The sequence below is a fragment of the Oncorhynchus mykiss genome, chromosome 25, assembly GCF_057628025.1.
Source record: "Oncorhynchus mykiss isolate SJ-2025 chromosome 25, ASM5762802v1, whole genome shotgun sequence".
Lineage (NCBI taxonomy): Eukaryota > Metazoa > Chordata > Actinopteri > Salmoniformes > Salmonidae > Oncorhynchus > Oncorhynchus mykiss.
Genome location: NC_143046.1, coordinates 79396684 through 79417827, shown reverse-complemented (window position 1 = coordinate 79417827; position 21144 = coordinate 79396684).

Sequence of the window (21144 nt, the reverse complement as noted above, 5' to 3'; positions counted from 1 at the left end):
TAGCTAGTTGTATTTAGTGTTTAAATGATGTAGTGGACTACTCTGACCAGGTAGCTGGTTGTATTTAGTGTTTAAATGATGTCGTGGACTACTCTGGCCAGGTAGCTGGTTGTATTTAGTGTTTAAATGATGTTGTGGACTACTCTGACCAGGTAGCTGGTTGTATTTAGTGTTTAAATTATGTAGTGGACTACTCTGGCCAGGTAGCTGGTTGTATTTAGTGTTTAAATGATGTAGTGGACTACTCTGGCCAGGTAGCTAGTTGAATTTAGTGTTTAAATTATGTAGTGGACTACTCTGGCCAGGTAGCTGGTTGTATTTAGTGTTTAAATGATGTTGTGGACTACTCTGACCAGGTAGCTGGTTGTATTTAGTGTTTAAATGATGTAGTGGACTACTCTGGCCAGGTAGCTGGTTGTATTTAGTGTTTAAATTATGTAGTGGACTACTCTGGCCAGGTAGCTGGTTGTATTTAGTGTTTAAATGATGTAGTGGACTACTCTGGCCAGGTAGCTGGTTGTATTTAGTGTTTAAATGATGTAGTGGACTACTCTGGCCAGGTAGCTGGTTGTATTTAGTGTTTAAATGATGTAGTGGACTACTCTGGCCAGGTAGCTGGTTGTATTTAGTGTTTAAATGATATAGTGGACTACTCTGGCCAGGTAGCTGGTTGTATTTAGTGTTTAAATGATATAGTCGATTACTCTGGCCAGGTAGCTAGTTGTATTTAGTGTTTAAATGATGTAGTGGACTACTCTGGCCAGGTAGCTAGTTGAATTTAGTGTTTAAAATATGTAGTGGACTACTCTGGCCAGGTAGCTGGTTGTATTTAGTGTTTAAATGATGTCGTGGACTACTCTGGCCAGGTAGCTGGTTGTATTTAGTGTTTAAATGATGTTGTGGACTACTCTGGCCAGGTAGCTAGTTGAATTTAGTGTTTAAATTATGTAGTGGACTACTCTGGCCAGGTAGCTGGTTGTATTTAGTGTTTAAATGATGTCGTGGACTACTCTGACCAGGTAGCTGGTTGTATTTAGTGTTTAAATGATGTAGTGGACTACTCTGACCAGGTAGCTAGTTGTATTTAGTGTTTAAATGATGTTGTGGACTACTCTGACCAGGTAGCTGGTTGTATTTAGTGTTTAAATGATGTAGTGGACTACTCTGGCCAGGTAGCTAGTTGTATTTAGTGTTTAAATGATGTCGTGGACTACTCTGGCCAGGTAGCTGGTTGTATTTAGTGTTTAAATGATGTAGTGGACTACTCTGGCCAGGTAGCTGGTTGTATTTAGTGTTTAAATGATGTTGTGGACTACTCTGACCAGGTAGCTGGTTGTATTTAGTGTTTAAATGATGTTGTGGACTACTCTGACCAGGTAGCTGGTTGTATTTAGTGTTTAAATGATGTAGTGGACTACTCTGACCAGGTAGCTAGTTGTATTTAGTGTTTAAATGATGTAGTGGACTACTCTGGCCAGGTAGCTAGTTGTATTTAGTGTTTAAATGATGTTGTGGATTACTCTGACCAGGTAGCTAGTTGTATTTAGTGTTTAAATGATGTAGTGGACTACTCTGGCCAGGTAACTGGTTGTATTTAGTGTTTAAATGATGTAGTGGACTACTCTGACCAGGTAGCTGGTTGTATTTCGTGTTTAAATAATGTAGTGGACTACTCTGGCCAGGTAGCTGGTTCGATGGAGAACCCTTTTAGGTTTCAGGTAAAACCCTTTTTGGTTCCAGGTTAGAACCCTTTTGGGTTCCATGTAAAACCCTCTGTGGAAAGTGTTCTACATGGAACCCCAAAACACAGGGGTCCCTCAGGGGTGTGTGCTGAGTCCCCTCCTGTACTCCCTGCTCACTCAAGACTGCATGGCAAGACACGACTCCAACACCATCATTACATTTGCCGATGACACAACAGTGGTAGGCCTGATCACCGACAATGATGAGACAGCCTATAGGGAGGAGGTCAGAGACCTGGCCGTGTGGTGCCAGGACAACAACCTCTCCCTCAACGTGATCAAGACAAAGGAGATGATTGTGGACTACAGGAAAAAGAGGACCGAGCACATCCCCATTCTCATCGATGGGACTGCAGTGGAGCAGGATGAGAGATTCAAGTTCCTTGGTGTCCACATCACCAACAAACTAACATGGTCCAAGCACACCAAGACAGTCGTGAAGATGGCACGACAAAACCTCAAGAGACTGAAAAGATTTTGCATGGGTCCTTGAAAGGTTCTACAGCTGCACCATCGAGAGCATCACTGCCTGGTATGGCAACTGCACGGCCTCTGACTGCAAGGCACTACGAATGGCCCAGTACATTACTGTGGCCAAGCTTCCTGCCATCCAGGACCTCTATTTGTTTTACCTTTAGTTAACTAGGCAAGTCAGTTAAGAACAAATTCTTATTTTCAATGACGGCCTAGGAACAGTGGGATAACTGCCTTGTTCAGGGGCAGAGCGACAGATTTTTACCTTGTCGGCTCAGGGATTCAATCTTGCAACCTTTTGGTTAAAAGTCCAATGCTCTAACCACTAGGCTACCTTCCGCACCCAGACCCATATACCAGGCGGTGTCAGAGGAAGATCCTAAAAATTGTCAAAGACTCCAGCCCCCCTAGTCATAGACTTTTCTCTCTGCTACCGCATGGAAAGCAGTACCGGAGCGCCAAGTCTAGGTCCAAGAGGCTTCTAAACAGCTTCTACACCTAAGCCATAAGACTCCTGAACATCAAATGAAATGCCCCCCCTTTTACACCGCAGCTACTCTCTGTTTTTATCATCTATGCATAGTCACTTTAATAACTCTACCTACGTGTACTGTACATACTACCTCAACTAACCAGTGCCCCTGCACATTGACTCTGTAACGGTACCCCCCTGTATATAGTTTCGCTATTATTATTTCACTGCTGCTCTTAATTATTTGTTACTTTTATTTCTTATTCTTATCTGTATTTTTTGAAACCGCATTGTTGGTTAGGGGCTCGTAAGTAAGAATTCAGCGCGTAACTAATAACATTTGATTTGATTCGATTTGAAAAGGTTTTACGTAGAACCAAAAGGGTTCTTTCTACTTGGCACCAAAAAGGGTTATTCTAAGGGTTCTCCTATGGGGACTGCCAAAGAACCCTTTTAGGTTCTAGATAGCACTTTTCCCCCCTAATAGTGTAGTGTCTTACACCGTCTCACACGGCCTCTCTGTCCCTGGTGTGCGTGGAGTTCCTGACATGGTGAGCAGTAGTAATTAGCCCTAAATCAGTGTCACTGTGAGATCAAGGGAATGTCCTGTCTGTAAGTCTATTGTGAGTCTATTGTGAGGGATTAGACGGTCAATACAGAGGGGTGTCTGTGGTGTCAACCTGTCGCTCTGATAACATCACACTTTGATTCACACTCCTTTTTACATTGGTGTGTGTGTGTGTGTGTGTGTGTGTGTGTGTGTGTGTGTGTGTGTGTGGAGGGGGGGGGGGGGTTATGTCACTTACAACTCTGATCATACATCTCAGTATGAAGCTTCCATAACATGTTGTTCATCACCGAACTACAGTGTGACCCGTTAATTTAGTCAAGCAGCAGAGTGTGCAGCAGGGAGTGACGGATAACAGAGGCAGAGGATGTGTCCCAAATGCCACCCTATTCTCGGAATAGTGCATTCCTTTTGACCCTAAACCTGGTCAAAAATAGTGCACCACAAGAGAACAGGGTGCCATTTGAGACACAGCCAGTGATACAACTGGGCTGTAAAGAGAAATCCATTGTCTGCCCTCTGGTTTGTCTCCCCTCCTGTCTGTCTCCCCTTCTGTCTGTCTGCCCTCCTGTCTGTCTGCCCTCATGTCTGTCTGCCCTCCGGTCTGTCTCCCCTCCTGTCTGTCTGCCCTCTGGTTTGTCTCCCCTCCTGTCTGTCTCCCCTTCTGTCTGTCTGCCCTCCTGTCTGTCTCCCCTTCTCTCTGTCTCCCCTCCTGTTTGTCTGCCCTCCTATCTGTCTGCCCTCCTGTCTGTCTGCCCTCCGGTCTGTCTCCCCTCCTGTCTGTCTCCCCTCCTGTCTGTCTGCCCTACGGTCTGTCTGCCCTCCTATCTGTCTCCCCTCCTGTCTGTCTGCCCTCCTGTCTGTCTTCCCTGCTGTCTGTCTGCCCTCCTGTCTGTCTGCCCTCCTATCTGTCTCCCCTCCTGTCTGTCTGCCCTCCTGTCTGTCTGCCCTCCAGTCTGTCTCCCTTCTTGTCTGTCTCCCCTCCTGTCTGTCTGCCCTATGGTCTGTCTGCCCTCCAGCTCTGGCTCCCTCCCTGGCTCCAGCTCTCTCCTCCGTGATTTCCCTCATGGTTTGGGTTTATTGGATCCTTATCAGCACGGCCTCTGTCTACTGATTTGGTCATTTTAAGGAAAGGAGAAGGCTTCTGTATTACTAATGCATGTGTTAGATTATCAACATTTGGAATGTCCAGGGGGGGAGTCTTGGGGAGGATTCTATAATTTCTAGAACCTTTTTTTGTTATTTTTCATTTATCAACCTGGTGAAGAAAAGAGTCATGCTTTAAATGGTAGTATAATTGAAGCTGTTGTTCATAATGAAAGCTTTACTGACAACAGGATTTCATGATTCGCTTCGAATGTTTGCAAGGCTTACTCAATCTCTGTTGATGTATAGCGACAAGTTTGATTGAAGAACAACTGAAGAACTCTTAGTATTGTCTTCAGTTGCAAAGCCATTTAATGCATTCAGCCAAATGGAAAGAAAACAAGTGTCTTGATTGAACATGACCTTTTCTCACAGGAAACTCACACAAGTCTTTTAGTGAATGAATCCTGGTTGAACCAACAGAATAATCATACACATGGTTGGACTGATAGGGACACATTAATATATTTTACACACAGGAAACTGTGACCAAGTTCTACTTTTCAAAGAGGAAACAAAGAAATACATAGTAATAGTGTCCTTTTAAAGGTCACCATGTTACACGGAGTGACCTTTGATCTTTGATCTGTTTATTTATCTATTTATGTATTTTTTCATACACTGATTCACTCTTCAATTTAATGTCAGGCCACATTTTGGGTCAGGGTGGATAGAATATATTGGAATGTCTTTCTTTGTTAGTATGTGTGTGTGTGTGTGTGTGTGCATGTGTGTGTCTGCAAGCACGCCTGCGTGTGTTTGTGTGTCTGCGTGCTTGCTGGTGTGTGTATCCGTTTGTGTATGTTTGTGCGTGTGTGTATGTGTGTGTGTGTGTGTGTGTGTGTACGTGTGTGTATGTTTGTGCGTGTGTGTATGTGCGTGTGTGTATGTTTGTGCGTGTGTGTATGTGTGTGTGTGTGTGTGTGTGTGTGTGTGTGTGTGTGTGTGTGTGTGTGTGTGTGTGTGTGTGTGTGTGTGTGTGCACGTGCACGTGCGTGTGGAGGATAATGAATTTGCATAGAAATCAGCCGAGATGTCCTAATTCGTCTTCCCTTTGCCTTTCATGTTATGAGTTCTGGGTCAATGAATTCGTGCAATTTAATATTTCAGTTCCCCAGAGAGAATGTGAAAAGGGCACAGAATGTCAGCCGAAAGTTCCTGAGCCCTGTGGATTGACAGCACCCTTGAATGGTTGGCAAGCTTGTGAAATATACATGCAATTATGTATATAATGAAGCAAAATTCCCATCCTATCCAGGAAAGGGACTTTTGTACTATGAAGTGGATTGCATATTACTTCTCATTTGTGGGCAAATTATTTAATTCAGCGTCACTGTTCAGGCCATGTGATTATGATGGTGATTGATTTCTTGGTGATGATTGTGATCACTCAGCTTAAATATGTTTGTTTACCATCTTGTGTTTTGTCAACACAAAGCTTTCTTCCACAGCCTCTCAATAACACGCACACACACACACACACACACATAAACACGCAGCCAATCCCACTCAGTATCCCGTGCCCATTGGTAATTGAAACAAATTGCTTATTAATACGTTTTGATAGGAATCAGGACGACCTTGGCTTGGCTGTGAGCACAGAGGAGATGGAGATGGCAGCAGTGACGTGACGGTGTGTGCTTGTGTGAGTGTGAGTGTGAGTGTGAATGTGTGTGTGTCTGTGTCTGTGTGTGCTTGTGTGAGTGTGTCTGTGTCTCTGTGTGTGTGTGTGTGTGTGTGTGTGTGTGTGTGTGTGTGTGTGTGTGTGTGTGTGTGTGTGTGTGTGTGTGTGTGTGTGTGAGAGAGTGAGTGAGTGTGTATGTTTTCTGAAAGTGTGTGTGTGTGTGTGTATGAGAGTGTGAGCTCCACTAAGGGCTTGGCTGAGGCCTGGCATTTCTCTACTGATCCCAGACCGGCAGGACTGTTAATAACGCCATGCTGACACACTCTCCATCACTCCTAATAGAGATATTGTCGTAGCCTGCAATTTCCATTCCCATCTCAGGGCTGCCTAGCAAATGGTATTATTTTCCCTATATTGTGCACCACTTTTGACCAGAACCCACAGGGAATAGGGTGACATTTGGGACAGCCCAGCCCTGCAGTCCCCAGAAAGAATGGATAAGGCAGGACCTGCTCACCCATCCCTCCTCATCTACCACCATGGAGAGAGAGCCCAGTCCCTGCAGTCCCCAAAGAAAATGGATGAGCCAGGACCTGCTCCCCCCATCTCTCCTCATCTACACATATGGCGGGAGAGTCAACACCCGATGTGAGTCCCAAATGGCACCCTGTTCCGCAAAAAGTAGGTAAAAAGTAGTGCACTTTATAGGGAATAGGGTGGCATTTAGGATGCCGATCAGGGTTCTAACACACTAATGTCTGATTTCTCTGTAAGACATAACCATAACACTGAGTGAATAATCACTCTAAAAGTCATTTAAGTATTTGCCTACATACCTTGACTTGAATACATGTGGTAATGGGATCTTTATTTGAGCTAATATGCATTTGGAAGGGACAAAAAATACTCTGTTTTAACAGGCTGTGTTCACTGGTCCGTTCTTTTGGAAGTAAAAATAATACAGTGTTTGTTGGAGAGATATTAGGCCTCTGTGCCCGTGTTCTGAGAGTCCTGCCCAGAATCAATATGTATGTGTGTGAGAGAAAGTGCGAGAGAGAGAGTATGAGAGATAGAGAGAGCGATAGAGAGAGAGAGAGTCCTGCCCAGAATCAATCTCTGTTTAATGGTAGCGATCCTCTCTGTAATCGTCTGCCTTTTATTACAGCCGCTCACACTTGGCTCAGGAATCACTTTATTGCCTGCATGCCTGCACTCGCTAAACTAAACCTCCTCTCCTCTCCCCTCCTCTGCTTTCTCCTCGCCTCCTATCAACGGGACTTGAAGAATTGTAATATCTTATGTTTCTCGGAGTCAAGGCTGAACAAGGATATGGATAACATACATCTATCTGGTTTTTCTATGCCTCAGCAGGACAGAAAACAGCAGCATCGGTTAAGCTCAAGCGGGAGGTGCGTGTCACTTTGTTAAGAACAGCTGGTTCGCAATCTCTAATATTAAGCAGGTCTCGAGGTTCTGCTTGCTTTAGTTAGAATACCTCATGATAAGCTGTAGACCATACTCTTTACCAAGAGAGAGTTCATCTATATTTTTCATAGCTGTCTATTTACTACCACAAACCAATGTTGGCACTAAGACCACACTCAACAAGCTGCATAGGGCCATCTGAAAACAAGAAAAGAGGCGGTGCTCCAAGTGGTCTGTGATTTTAATGAATGGGAACTGCATTTTTTACCACCATGTCACCTTTGCAACTAAAGGAGACAAAATTCTAGATCACCTTTACTCCCCACACTGAAACACATACAAAGCTCTCCCTCTGCCTCACTTTGGCAAAACTGACAATAGCTCTATCCTCCTGATTCCTACTTACTAGCAGTGCTAGTTTACTGAAGTGGTCTGATGAAGCAGATGCTAAGCTTCTTGACTTTTTTGCAAACTGGAAAATTTTTCGGGATTCATCCAATGGCATTGAGGAGTTTACCACATCAGTCACCGGCTTCATTACAGTTTTTTATGATTGCTTACACGCTAAAATTGTACTTTTCCCACAATTAGCAAAACCTTACACCCAAGGAGCAAAACACAAGGCTAGATTTGCACAACTGTAAGCACATTGTCAGCTTCACACTATCTGCAAAACATTACACACAGTGATTTGCAAAACACTAAACACACTTGTATACATCAGACACAGAAGTATGTCATGATGTCACTTCCTTGCAATTCCAAAGCACTGACTGTCAAATTACCACACCTATGAGCCAATCTGTTAAACACAGACATCAGGTGCACATGATTGCGAAATTGTAGACACACCAATAATGGTTTAAGCACTATAAAAATGCAGCAGGTAGGTTCACCTGCCTTCAACCAAAATGGAAGGAGTCAGAAGAAGAGTGAGGGTGAGAGGAGGAGTACACCGAGGAGGAGAAGGAGGTAGAGGAAGAGGCAGAGGTCGAAGAAGACCTGAAGCAGGAGGAGAACGTGCACAAAGAAGAGGACCACACATGTCAAATGACATTCGTGCAACACTAGTGGACCATGTTGTGAACCACAGGTTGACGCTGAGGGAGGCTGGCCTGAGAGTTCAGCCAAATCTTAGCAAATATACAGTGGCATCTGTCATAAAGACTTTTCGACAGGAAAACAGGTAAAAGATCTGTCAACAGTTACAGTAATAAGCCACTTATTGGATGCACCATATCAGCACTTGTGATACCCCTTCCTGTGACATTGTACAGAAAGTTACATGTATTATTCTCTACATATATTGAGGGTCGGGAACGACAAGACAAGGAGGAAGGGGGCCCATATTCACGCAAGAACAAGAGAGGGCAATAATAAAAATGGTTTTGGCCAATAATGCTATCAGGCTCAGAGACATCAGTTTCAAATGAAACAACTTTATCGAGTGTCTTTTGAGCGGAATTCTGAGAGGGTCAAACGGCTGCGGCAGGAGTATGTGGAGGTTTGTATTGTTCACTTTAGTGCTGTGATGTTGCGTACTGCACACAACTTTTTTACATTGACTGTATACTAGACCTATCCTGAACTACACAAGCTTGTCTTTCACTGTATTTCAGGGAGTTTTGCAGATGGATGCTGAGGAAATCCTGCATGAATTTATATATATTGATGAGGCAGGGTTCAACCTCACAAAAGCAAGAAGGAGAGGCAGAAATATCATTGGCCACAGGGCTATAATCAATGTCCCAGGGCAACGTGGGGGTAACATCACCCTTTGCGCTGCCATTTCACAGCATGGGGTTGTCATCCGTCATGCCAAAATGGGCCCTTACAACACACCTGACATTCTCGCATTTTTGGACCGATTGCACCAGATCGTCACAGCAGGTAATGAAATGCACCAGATGCAATACACAGTCATCTGGGACAACGTGTCATTCCACCGCTCTGCTTTGGTCCAGCACTGGTTTCAACACCATCCACAGTTGACAGTACTATACCTTCCACCATACTCTCCATTTCTAAACCCTATTGAAGAGTTTTTCTCTGCATGGCAGTGGAAGGTTTACAATCTCCAGCCCCAGGCTCAGGTACCCCTCATTCAGGCCATGGAGGACTTCTGTGACCAAGTCGACGCCACAGCTGTGCAAGGATGGATTCGACATTCAAGACGGTTCTTCCCGCGTTGTCTTGCTAATGACAATATTGCTTGTGATGAAATTCTCTGGCCAGATCCAGCTAGGCGAAGAGATAATGTGTAATATGTTTACTGTAGTATTTTCTGTACAATATTGTGAGGTTTTTCCGATTATTTTGTATTGTTATTTACTGTAATTGTAACCTGTGCTGGAATCAGTATTTTACGTTTGTCTGTTTGCTGAGCTAAGTGTTATACACTACAGTAGTAGCATGAAAACTGGGACATGTTTTGTTGTGATTCTCCATGTTGACATGTTGACTGATTTGGGTATATGGCGAGAAATAAATGAGTATTTTCCTCAGTCTGCAGCATTGGTCTTGTGTAGTGTTTGTATAGTTGCACTTTCTCTGTGTATTTCGTTTACAGTACTCTAATCACTGACAATTAGACTTGCTAAAAGTGTTTTAGGTTAGCAACAGCAGTGTAACTGGTTCAAAAAGATTGAAGTCATATGAAATGTGTCTTTCGTATGGTAACAAGATATTATTTTTATGAAGTCGTGTATAGTTTTGACAAAAGTGTTCCTTTTTGCGAATGATCTGAAGTGTTGTCCTACTTTGGTGTAGGGTTTGTGCAAATTGTGTGTAGTATGTTGGCAAACCGGGCCCTGTTTTCAAAATTGTGCTTAAACAATTGAAGAAAAAACTAAGTGCCACGAACTTTGTCCCCATAGTGTCCATACGTACATATCCCAACCAGAAGCCTTGGATTACGGGCAACATCTGCACTGAGCTAAAGGCTATAGGCTTCAAGAAGGGCTAAAGGCTTCAAGAAGGGAAACTAGCCTGTAGGAAAATCAAACCGATGACTAGTGATTTACGTTGATCTGTGTGTTGTCTGTGCGCCTGAGTGTGTACTTACAAGTTCACAGCAGCCTTCCCTCCCCAGAAGTTTCAGGTCTTGATAAAAAGGGACTGAGTTTCAAACAATGCAACCTCTCCAGCTCTCTTGGTGTAATCTATTTGTTTAGCTGTATCTAGTTTTGTAGTTTCTCCCCGAAATGTTCTTTGCAAATTGAGGCCTTGTTTGTAAAGCTGTCAAGCTGTTCCCTCGATGCCCTTCATAGCTATCCTAACAAATATGCCTACTGTTTGAAGAACTGTCATGCCAAGCTGCAGTCTCTCTCTCAATTAAATTTCATTTCAATTTAAGGGGGCTTTATTTGCATGGGAAACAGGTTTACATTGCCAAAGCAAGTGAAATAGATAAACAAAAGTGAAATAAACATAACATTCCAAAAGAATAAAGACATTTCAAATGTCACATTGTCTATATTCAGTGGTGTAATGATGTGCAAAAGGGAAAATAAAGAAACATAAATTAAGGTTGTATTTACAACAATATTTGTTCTTCACTGGTTGCCCTTTTCTTGTGGCAACCGGTCACAAATCTTGCTGCTGTGATTGTGCATTGTGGTATTTCACCCAATAGACATGAGGGATTATCAAAATTGGATTATTCTTTTCAAATTCTTTGTGGGTCTGTGTAATCTGAGGGAAATATGTGTCTCTAATATAGTCATACATTTGGCAGGAGGTTGGGAAGTGCAGCTCAATTTCTACCTCACTTTGTGGGCAGTGTGCACACAGCCTGTCTTCTCTTGAGAGCCAGGTCTGCCTTCGGCGGCCTTTCTCAATAGCAAGGCTATGCTTATTGAGTCTGTACAGTCAATGATTTCCTTAATTTTGGGTCAGTCACAGTAGTCAGGTATTCTGCCACTGTGTACTCTGGTTAGGGCCAAATATCATTCTAGTAGGCTAAGTATTTTTGTAAATTCTTTCCAATGTGTCAAATAATTATATATTTGTTTTCTCATGATTTGGATGGGTCTGATTGTATTGCTGTCCTGGGGCTCTGTGGGGTCTGTTTGTGTTTGTGAGCAGAGCCGCAGGACCAGTTTGTTTAGGGGACTCTTCTCCAGGTTCATCTCTCTGTAGGTGATGGCTTTGTTATGGCAGGTTTGGGAATCGCTTCCTTTTAGGTGGTTGTAGACTTGAACTTCTCTTTTCTAGATTTTGATCATTAGCGGGTACCGGCCTAATTCTACTCTGCATGCATTATTTGGTGGTTGTACACGGAAGACATTTATGCAGTATTCTGCATTCAGAGTCTCAAATTGGTGTTTGTCCCTTTTTGTGAAATCTTTGGTGAGTAGACCCCAGACCTCACAACCATGAAGGGCAATGGGTTCTTTAACCGATTCAAGTATTTTAGCCAGATCAGAAATGGTATGTAGAATTTTTTTGTTCCTTTTGGTAGCATAGAAGGCCATTCTTGCCTTGTCTCTGAGATTGTTCACAGCTTTGTGGAAGTTACCTGTGGCTTTTTTGGAAAACCATTATTTTTGTCTTACTGAGATTTACTGCCAGGGCCCAGGTCTGAAAGAATCTGTGCAGAAGATCTAGGTGCTGCTTTAGGCCCTCCTTGGTTGGTGACAGAAGCACCAGATCATCAGCAAACAGTAGACATTTGACTTTGGATTCTATTAGGGTGAGGCCGGCCGCTGCAGACTGTTCTAGTGCCCTCGCCAATTCATTGATATAAGTTGAAGAGGGTGGGGCTTAAGCTGCATCCCTGTCTCCCTGTGGAAAGACATTTGTTTGTTTTTTTGCCCATTTTAAATGCACACTAGTTTGTGTACTTGGAGCTTATAATGTCATATATTTTTCCCCCAACACCACTTTCCAACAATTTGCATATTGTCAAATTGAGTCAAATCATTTTTGAAATCAACAAAGTATGAGAAGACTTTGCCTTTGTTTTGGTTTGTTTGTTTGTCAATTAGGGTGTGCAGGGTGAATACGTGGTCTGACGTACGGTAATATGTCAAAAAGACAATTTGACATTTGCTCAGTACATTGTTTTCGCTGAGGAAATGTACAAGTCTGATGTCAATGATAATGCAGAGGATTTTCCCAAGGTTGCTGTTGATGCATATCCCCCGGTAGTAACTGGGGTCAAATTGTACTTTTTTCTTGGTTTCAAATATTGGGGAATATGCCAGAGTTGAGGATGATGTTAAAGAGTTTAAGTATAGCCAATTGGAATTTGTGGTCTGTATATTTTATCATTTCATTTAGAATACCATCAACCTGTCACAAGCATAGAGAGGAGTAGGCATGAGGCAGTCACAGGTTTAGAACTACTGAGTTTATTAAGGAACTATTTATATAAAAGCCAGATGAAACCCAAAGTGCAAAATAATAAAGTAAATAGGAAATAGTAGGAGAGATTCCTCTCAGGAAAACATGCAACATTTACATTGATCGACAAAGTCTAATGACAGAGGGCGTATATATACAGTGTTAGACTGGGGATTGGAACCAGGTGTGTAATGATGACGAGACAAGTCCGGGCTTGATCAGTGAAGGACGTTTTCCAGCAGCAGGTTCGGCAGTAGCTAGAAGGCAGGTGATAACGAACACCTGAGCTTTACAGGAGGGGGAGCCAAAGCGAAGGCTGGTGTGACAGTACCCCCGGAGGCCCTGCTCCAGCAGCGGGGCACTGCCGACCTTGGGGACGACCCTGGAGACACGGTGCAGGTTGGTCAGGACAACACCTGTGGAAGCCTGACTGAGAGAACAGTCCAGGACATCCCGCTCCAGAACCCAGCACCCCCCTTCGGGACCGCACCCCTCCCAGTCAACCAGGTACTGGAGAGACCCCCCATGATGTTATGAGTCCAACAGGCTACAGACGGAGTACGCCGGGGCCACATCGACATCCTAGGGAGGGGAGGTGTGCCTTGGGGTCCAGCACTAGCCAAGGAACCAGCTGCCACCGGCCTGAGGAGAGATACATGAAATGAGGGTGAGACACGGTAATTGACGTGGAGCTGTAATCTGTATGTCAATTCATTGACTCTCCTAAGGACTTTAAATGGCCCCACAAACCACAGGCTCAGCTTCCGGCAGGGCAGGCGGAGGGGCAGGTCCTTCGTAGAAAGCCAGACACTGTCACCAGGTTGAAAGAGGACCTTGAGGACGTCACGCTGGAGACCGGTGTGCGCTGTGTTCCATACCTCTTCGGCACGCCGGAACCAATCGTCCACCGCAGGAGCCTTGATCTGACACCGGTGCCAGGGCCAGCTGATAGCCTAGGAAGGGTGTGAGATTAGCGGAGGAGTGAAGGAGGGAGTTGTGCGTATTCTGGCCAAGGCAGAAACACAGCCCACTCCCCCGGCCGGGCCTGACAATAACTATGAAGGTACCTACCCAGTTCTTGATTTACCCTTTCCACCTGCCCATTTGATTGGGGACGGTACCCGGTGGTGAGGCTGACTGTGATCCCCAGTCGTTCCATGAAGGCTTTCCAGACACGGGAGGGGAACTGGGGACCACAGTCAGGGAGGTGTCTCAGTGTCTTGCTCTGTGCACAGGTGGAGACGTAAACCCGAACGTCCTGGGACAAGGTGGGCATCCAGTACTTGGCAGAGAGACTGCCCGGGCTCTACCCGGGTGCACAACACAGGTGCTGTGTGTGCCCAGGCGAGGAGATGGTCCCGCCCCTCGGGACTGTGGGCAGGTGAGGGATCCTGTCGAAGGGCTCGACAGACGTCTGCATCCACATTCCACACAACAGGAGCCACTCCAAAACAGACCTGACATGAGACATGTTGCTCGCGTGTAGTGGAGTACAAGAGGTCGTCTATCTACACCACTACACAGCGAACCAACATGTCTCTAAACACCTCGGTTAATGAAGGATTGAAACACAGAGGGTGCATTTGTCAGGCCATAGGACATTACCCTGTAGTCGTAGTGCCAGGTGCTGGTGCTGAAGGCGTTCTTCCATTCATCCTCCCCTCTGATGTGCACCAGGTTGTAGGCACTGCGTAAATTCAATTTGGTAAAGTGCTGAGCACCGTGCATCTATTTGAGCACTGTGGGTATGAGAGGCAGGGGATAACTGAATTTAACAGTTGCCTTATTCAGTGTCCAGTAATTGATACAGGGGCGCAGACCTACATCCTTCTTCTTCACAAAAAAGAAGCTAGAGGAGGCTGGAGAGGTGGACGGATGGAGGAATCCTTGGGCCAGCGCCTCCTAGACGCAGACATCCATGGCTTCGGTCTCTGCATGCGAGAGAGGGTAGATGTGCCCCGGTGGGAGGGTACAACCAGGCAGATGGTCGAAAGTGCAGTCCCATGCGCGATGAGGGGGCAGGCACGTGGCACATGTCTTCGAAAAAGCCACCTGTAGGTCCCGATATTCCTCCGGGATAGGGACATTGGTGGCCTGGTCTGGACTTTCCATGGAGGTGGCACAGATAGACACCTCCATTAAAACTCCTGCGACCAAACCCACAACCTCTTCTCTGTCCACGATATGCTGGGGTTATGCAACTGTAACCAGGGGAAATATAAAACTACGGGGTGTGCAGGAGAGTCTGAAATGAGGAAAGAAATGGGTTCATGGTGGTTGTGAGCAACTGTGAGGGAAATGGGAATCGTGGTCTGGTACACCAGTCCTGTTCCTAGGGGACGGTTGTCTAGAGCATGGACTGGGATAGGGGGTTGTAAAGGGACTAGAGGAATGCGTAATGATAAGGCCACTGACAGGCCTAGGAAATTGCCTGCAGAACCTGAGTCCTCTAGGACAGGATCCAGTGGGGGCAGGATAGTCCAGGAAGGAGGATGGGCTGGGTGAACAGAGGGGGGCAAAGCACATCCACGCCTACCTGGGAAGGTGCAGGAGTCCTCCTCGGCCTGTCGCTTCCTCGCCTGGTTCTCCTTCTGGGACAGGTGTTCCAGGGGTGATCTGACTCCCCGCAGTAGGAGCAGAGACTCTGTTGACGGCAGCGTTAACATTCCTCCGGGTCTTGTTGGTGGGTGTTGTTGAGCTGGACTGTTTTGTGGGATTGTTCTGTCTGCATTGTGTGGATTAGCCCTCTGAGCTCCACCATATCTCTTTCTTCAGCTATGTGAAGTTATCCCTCTCAATGATGGAGGAACAGTGCAGTTGTGGGACCTGGGTGTGTTGAGTGCTGGGGGGGTTGACTATCCTCGTCTGCAGGACAATTTGAAGAGGTGTGATCAAAGAGAGAGTTTTTCCAGCTGTGCTCCCTCTTTGCTGCACCATTACTGTCCCAGACTTGTACACATTGACAGAGGTTGTTTCAATTTCCTCAACGTCTAGCATTCTGAGTTTCCACCCTGGACCAATACCCTCTCTCTTAAACAGGTCAACATTCACAAGGACACCGGGCCAGATGGATTACCAGGATGTGTAATCCGAGCATGCGCTGAGAAACTAGCAAGTGTCTTCATTTACATTTTCAACCTGTCCCCGACCGAGTCCGTAATACCAACATGTTTCGAGCAGACCACCATTGTCCCTGTGTCCAAGAACACCAAGATAACATGCCTAAATGATTACCTACCCACAGAACTCACGTCTGTAGCCATGAAGTGCTTTGAAAGGCTGGTCATGGCTCACGTCAACACCATTATCCCAGAAACCCTAGACCCACTCCAATTTGCATATCGCCCCAACTGATCCACTGATGACGCAATATCTATTGCACGCCACACTGCCATTTTCCACCTGGACAAAAGGAACACCTACGTGCGAATGCTATGCATTGACTATAGCTAAGTGTTTAACACCATAGTACCCTGAAACTCATCACTAATCTAAGGACCCTGGGACTAAACACCTCCCTCTGCAACTGGATCCTGGACTTCTTGATGGGCTGCTCCCAGGTGGTAAGGGTAGGTAACAACACATCCTCCACTCTGATCATCAACACAGGGCATCCTCACAGGTGCATGCTCAGTCCCCTCTTGTACTCCCTGTTCACCCATGACTCCAAGCACGACTCCAACGCCATCATTACGTTTGCTGATGAGACAACAGTGGTAGGCCTGATCACCGACAACAATGAGACAGTTTATAAGGAGGAGGTCAGAGACCTGAGAGTGTGGTGCCAGGATATCAAACTCTCCCTCAACGTGATCAAGACAAAGGTGATGATTGTGGACTACAGAAAAAGGAGGACCAAGCACGCCCCCATTCTCATCGATGGGTCTGTAGTGGAGCAGGTTGAGAGCTTCAACTTCCTTGATGTCCAAATCACCAACAAACTATCATGGTCCAAACACACCAAGACAGTCATGAAGAGGGCACGGCAAAACCTATTCCCCCTCAGGAGACTGAAAAGATGTGTCCTCAGATCCTCAAAGTTATTCAGCTGCACCATCGAGAGCATCCTAACTGGTTGTTTCACTGACTGGTATGACAACTGCTTGGCCTCCGACCGCAAGGCACTACAGAGAGTAGTGCGTATGGCCCAGTACATCACTTACGCCAAGCTTCCTGCCATCCTGGACCTCTATACCAGGCGGTGTTAGAGGAAGACCCAAGAAATTGCCAAAGTCTCCAGCCCCCCTAGTCATAGACTGTTCTCTCCGCTACCGCATGGCAAGCGGTACCCGGAGCACCAAGTCTAGGTCCAAGAGGCCAGCTTCTAACAGCTTCTAACCCCAAGCCATAAGACTCCTGAACAGCTAATCAAATGTCTCCTCGGACTATTTGCATTGTCTCCACCCCCCATGTTTACGCTGCTGCTTCTCTCTGTTTATTATCCATGCATAGTCACTTTACATCTACCTTCATGTACATATTACCTCAATTACCTTCACTAACACATTGACTCTGTACCGGTACCCCCTGTATATAGCCTCGTTACTGTTATTTTATTATTGCTCCTTATTTATTAGTAAAAAAAAATAAATTAAACTTCTATTTTTAATTTGAGTTATTTATTTTTAAATTCAGTTCATTTTAGTGAATGCTTTTTTAACACTTTTTTCTTAAAGCTGCCATGTTGGATAAGAGCTTGTAAGTAAGAATTTCACTGTAAGGTTGTATTCGGCGCATGTGACAAATAAAATCTGATTTGATTTGATTAGGGGTAGTGTGCTCTTATAGCACTGTGCCATGCCAGGGGATGTGTGGAAAATTAAGTTGCTTACGTTTCCCTCTTTGTAGCAGTCAGCAAACAGTGTCTCTGGATTGTCCTTGAGTAGCTTTTTCTCTACCTATTCCATGCAGTGTTGTTTTTAATATCCACTGCATTGTAATGACCTCTGCACAAGGATAAGCCATGAGGGCTTCAAAGGCCTCTGGCAAGAGAACTTTTAAAAACTTTTTGGCTTCGGAAGTAGGTCCAGACTGAACATTACTCACTCAGTTTTGTGTTGGATGGTATTTCCACGTTCCGTTGTGTTTCTTTTACACGATTAGGTTGGTTAGCAGTTTTTTTTGTTGTTGATAGTATTAGTCCATTCAGGTAATTTTGTCCAAAATCAAGGTTTTAGGTATATCATTTTTTTTTTGTATTGAAGGTTTTGATGTTGAGGTTAGTATCCTGTATAAGTCCTTGAGAAAAAATGCAAGTTTATCTACATTTATCCAACTCCAAAAGATGCAGGGTAATGCGTGATTTGCTATGCTTACCAATGTGTGTTTAATGGTTGGATTGTTTCCACTGAGGTTAAATGAAGAGTTTGTCCCAACTTTCGGTGTCAAAGGTGTCTCTGTTTCTCTGTTAGGTAGTGGTGGAAGGTATCAATACATCTCTTACTGAGAATGTAATTATTGTTGGACAATTTAAGCTCCACCAACATTAACTGTTACCAGTTGTTCTGGATAAGAGCATCTGGCCAAACATTTTTTGTTGGTATTTTTCTTAACTGCAATGTCGGTTAAGGACTTGTAGGTAAGCGTTTCACTGTAAGGTCTACACTTGTTGTATTCGGCGCATGTGACACATTCAATTTGATTTGATTTTGTGTGAAAATAAATGAAAGCTTTAACATTGTAAAATAGATTATGACTCTTTGTGACCAAAACTGATGGGACTTCTAAAATAAATCAAGATGCTAGCACGTGAACGTTTCTGGATTGTAGCTAATATTATGATGCAAAACACCACACGCAACATTCATATCTAAAATGTCATGCTGTAAAAGCATGTCTTTCATCAAAATGCCACATCATAGACCTTTAATACAGATGGGTGACTGCCATGATGTCATAGTAACAACCAAATCAGGACATTTGCAGTTTGGCTGAAATTATGTTGTTGGGAATGAACTCAGTCCTATGTTACTGCAATGCTGTCACGTATGTGTGTGTGTGTGTCTAAAGGGCATGCACACATGCACACACGCACATACCACAGACACATGCACAAAGGCAAGCACGCAGGCATGTATGCATGAAGGCAGGCGCACACACACACACACACACACACACACAGTTAGACTGTGCCTCCTATTCATTTCTACGGAGGGGAATGATTAGTGAGATTGATGAAGGAGGCTTCCACTTTGATGGTGTGTAATTGCTTCTCTGAGGTTGAGTCTGAGGCTTTCAGTTGTCAATAAAACCATGCCAGTCTAATTGCTCTTGATTAGTTGAGAAGGAAATTGTTCATTTTCACAGAGTCACAAATGTGAGAGATTAACGATTGTTTCAGGCAACTTAGCTAATTAATTAACAGCTTTTATTTTTTCATTGATTATTTTCTTGTACGTTTCTCACTTTCTAGCCTTGTAACAATGATATTCCTTAAATTTAAGATGAACATATACACAGACTATTTTGATCGAAGTGAAAATAACTATTGTAATGCAATGAGCACAAAAACCACCAAGGTAAACTCCTTCTTCAACCTACCTCATGTTGTATTCCAATGATCTCTGTCACTTTGTTTTATAGATTATAGAGTACATATATCGAATCAATTCGATTGTATTGGTCACATGCACATGTTCAGCAGATGTTATTGCGGGTTTTGTGAAATGCTTGTGCTTCTAGCTCCGACAGTGCAGTGATATCTAACAAGTAATACCTAACAGTTTCACAACATATACCGGAAATACATGTAAATCTAAGTAAGGAATGGATTAAGAATATATACATGTACATGTATGTCAGAGCGGGTTTGGACTAAGATACAGTGGCATAGTATAGAATACAGTATATACATATGAGATGAGTGATGATAGATACGGAAACATTATAACAGCACATACAGTTGAAGTCGGAAGCTTACAGTGCCTTGTGAAAGTATTCGGCCCCCTTGAACTTTGCGACCTTTTGCCACATTTCAGGCTTCAAACATAAAGATATAAAACTGTATTTTTTTTGTGAAGAATCAACAACAAGTGGGACACAATCATGAAGTGGAACGACATTTATTGGATATTTCAAACTTTTTTAACAAATCAAAAACTGAAAAATTGGGCGTGCAAAATTATTCAGCCCCCTTAAGTTAATACTTTGTAGCGCCACCTTTTGCTGCGATTACAGCTGTAAGTCGCTTGGGGTATGTCTCTATCAGTTTTGCACATCGAGAGACTGACATTTTTTCCCATTCCTCCTTGCAAAACAGCTCGAGCTCAGTGAGGTTGGATGGAGAGCATTTGTGAACAGCAGTTTTCAGTTCTTTCCACAGATTCTCGATTGGATTCAGGTCTGGACTTTGACTTGGCCATTCTAACACCTGGATATGTTTATTTTTGAACCATTCCATTGTAGATTTTGCTTTATGTTTTGGATCATTGTCTTGTTGGAAGACAAATCTCCGTCCCAGTCTCAGGTCTTTTGCAGACTCCATCAGGTTTTCTTCCAGAATGGTCCTGTATTTGGCTCCATCCATCTTCCCATCAATTTTAACCATCTTCCCTGTCCCTGCTGAAGAAAAGCAGGCCCAAACCATGCCACCACCATGTTTGACAGTGGGGATGGTGTGTTCAGCTGTGTTGCTTTTACGCCAAACATAACGTTTTGCATTGTTGCCAAAAAGTTCAATTTTGGTTTCATCTGACCAGAGCACCTTCTTCCACATGCTTGGTGTGTCTCCCAGGTGGCTTGTGGCAAACTTTAAACAATACTTTTTATGGATATCTTTAAGAAATGGCTTTCTTCTTGCCACTCTTCCATAAAGGCCAGATTTGTGCAATATACGACTGATTGTTGTCCTATGGACAGAGTCTCCCACCTCAGCTGTAGATCTCTGCAGTTCATCCAGAGTGATCATGGGCCTCTTGGCTGCATCTCTGATCAGTCTTCTCCTTGTATGAGCTGAAAGTTTAGAGGGACGGCCAGGTCTTGGTAGATTTGCAGTGGTCTGATACTCCTTCCATTTCAATATTATCGCTTGCACAGTGCTCCTTAAAGCTTGGGAATTTTTTTTGTATCCAAATCTGGCTTTAAACTTCTTCACAACAGTATCTCGGACCTGCCTGGTGTGTTCCTTGTTCTTCATGATGCTCTCTGTGCTTTTAACGGACCTCTGAGACTATCACAGTGCAGGTGCATTTATACGGAGACTTGATTACACACAGGTGGATTGTATTTATCATCATTAGTCATTTAGGTCAACATAGGATCATTCAGAGATCCTCACTGAACTTCTGGAGCGAGTTTGCTGCACTGAAAGTAAAGGGGCTGAATAATTTTGCACACCAAATTTTTCAGT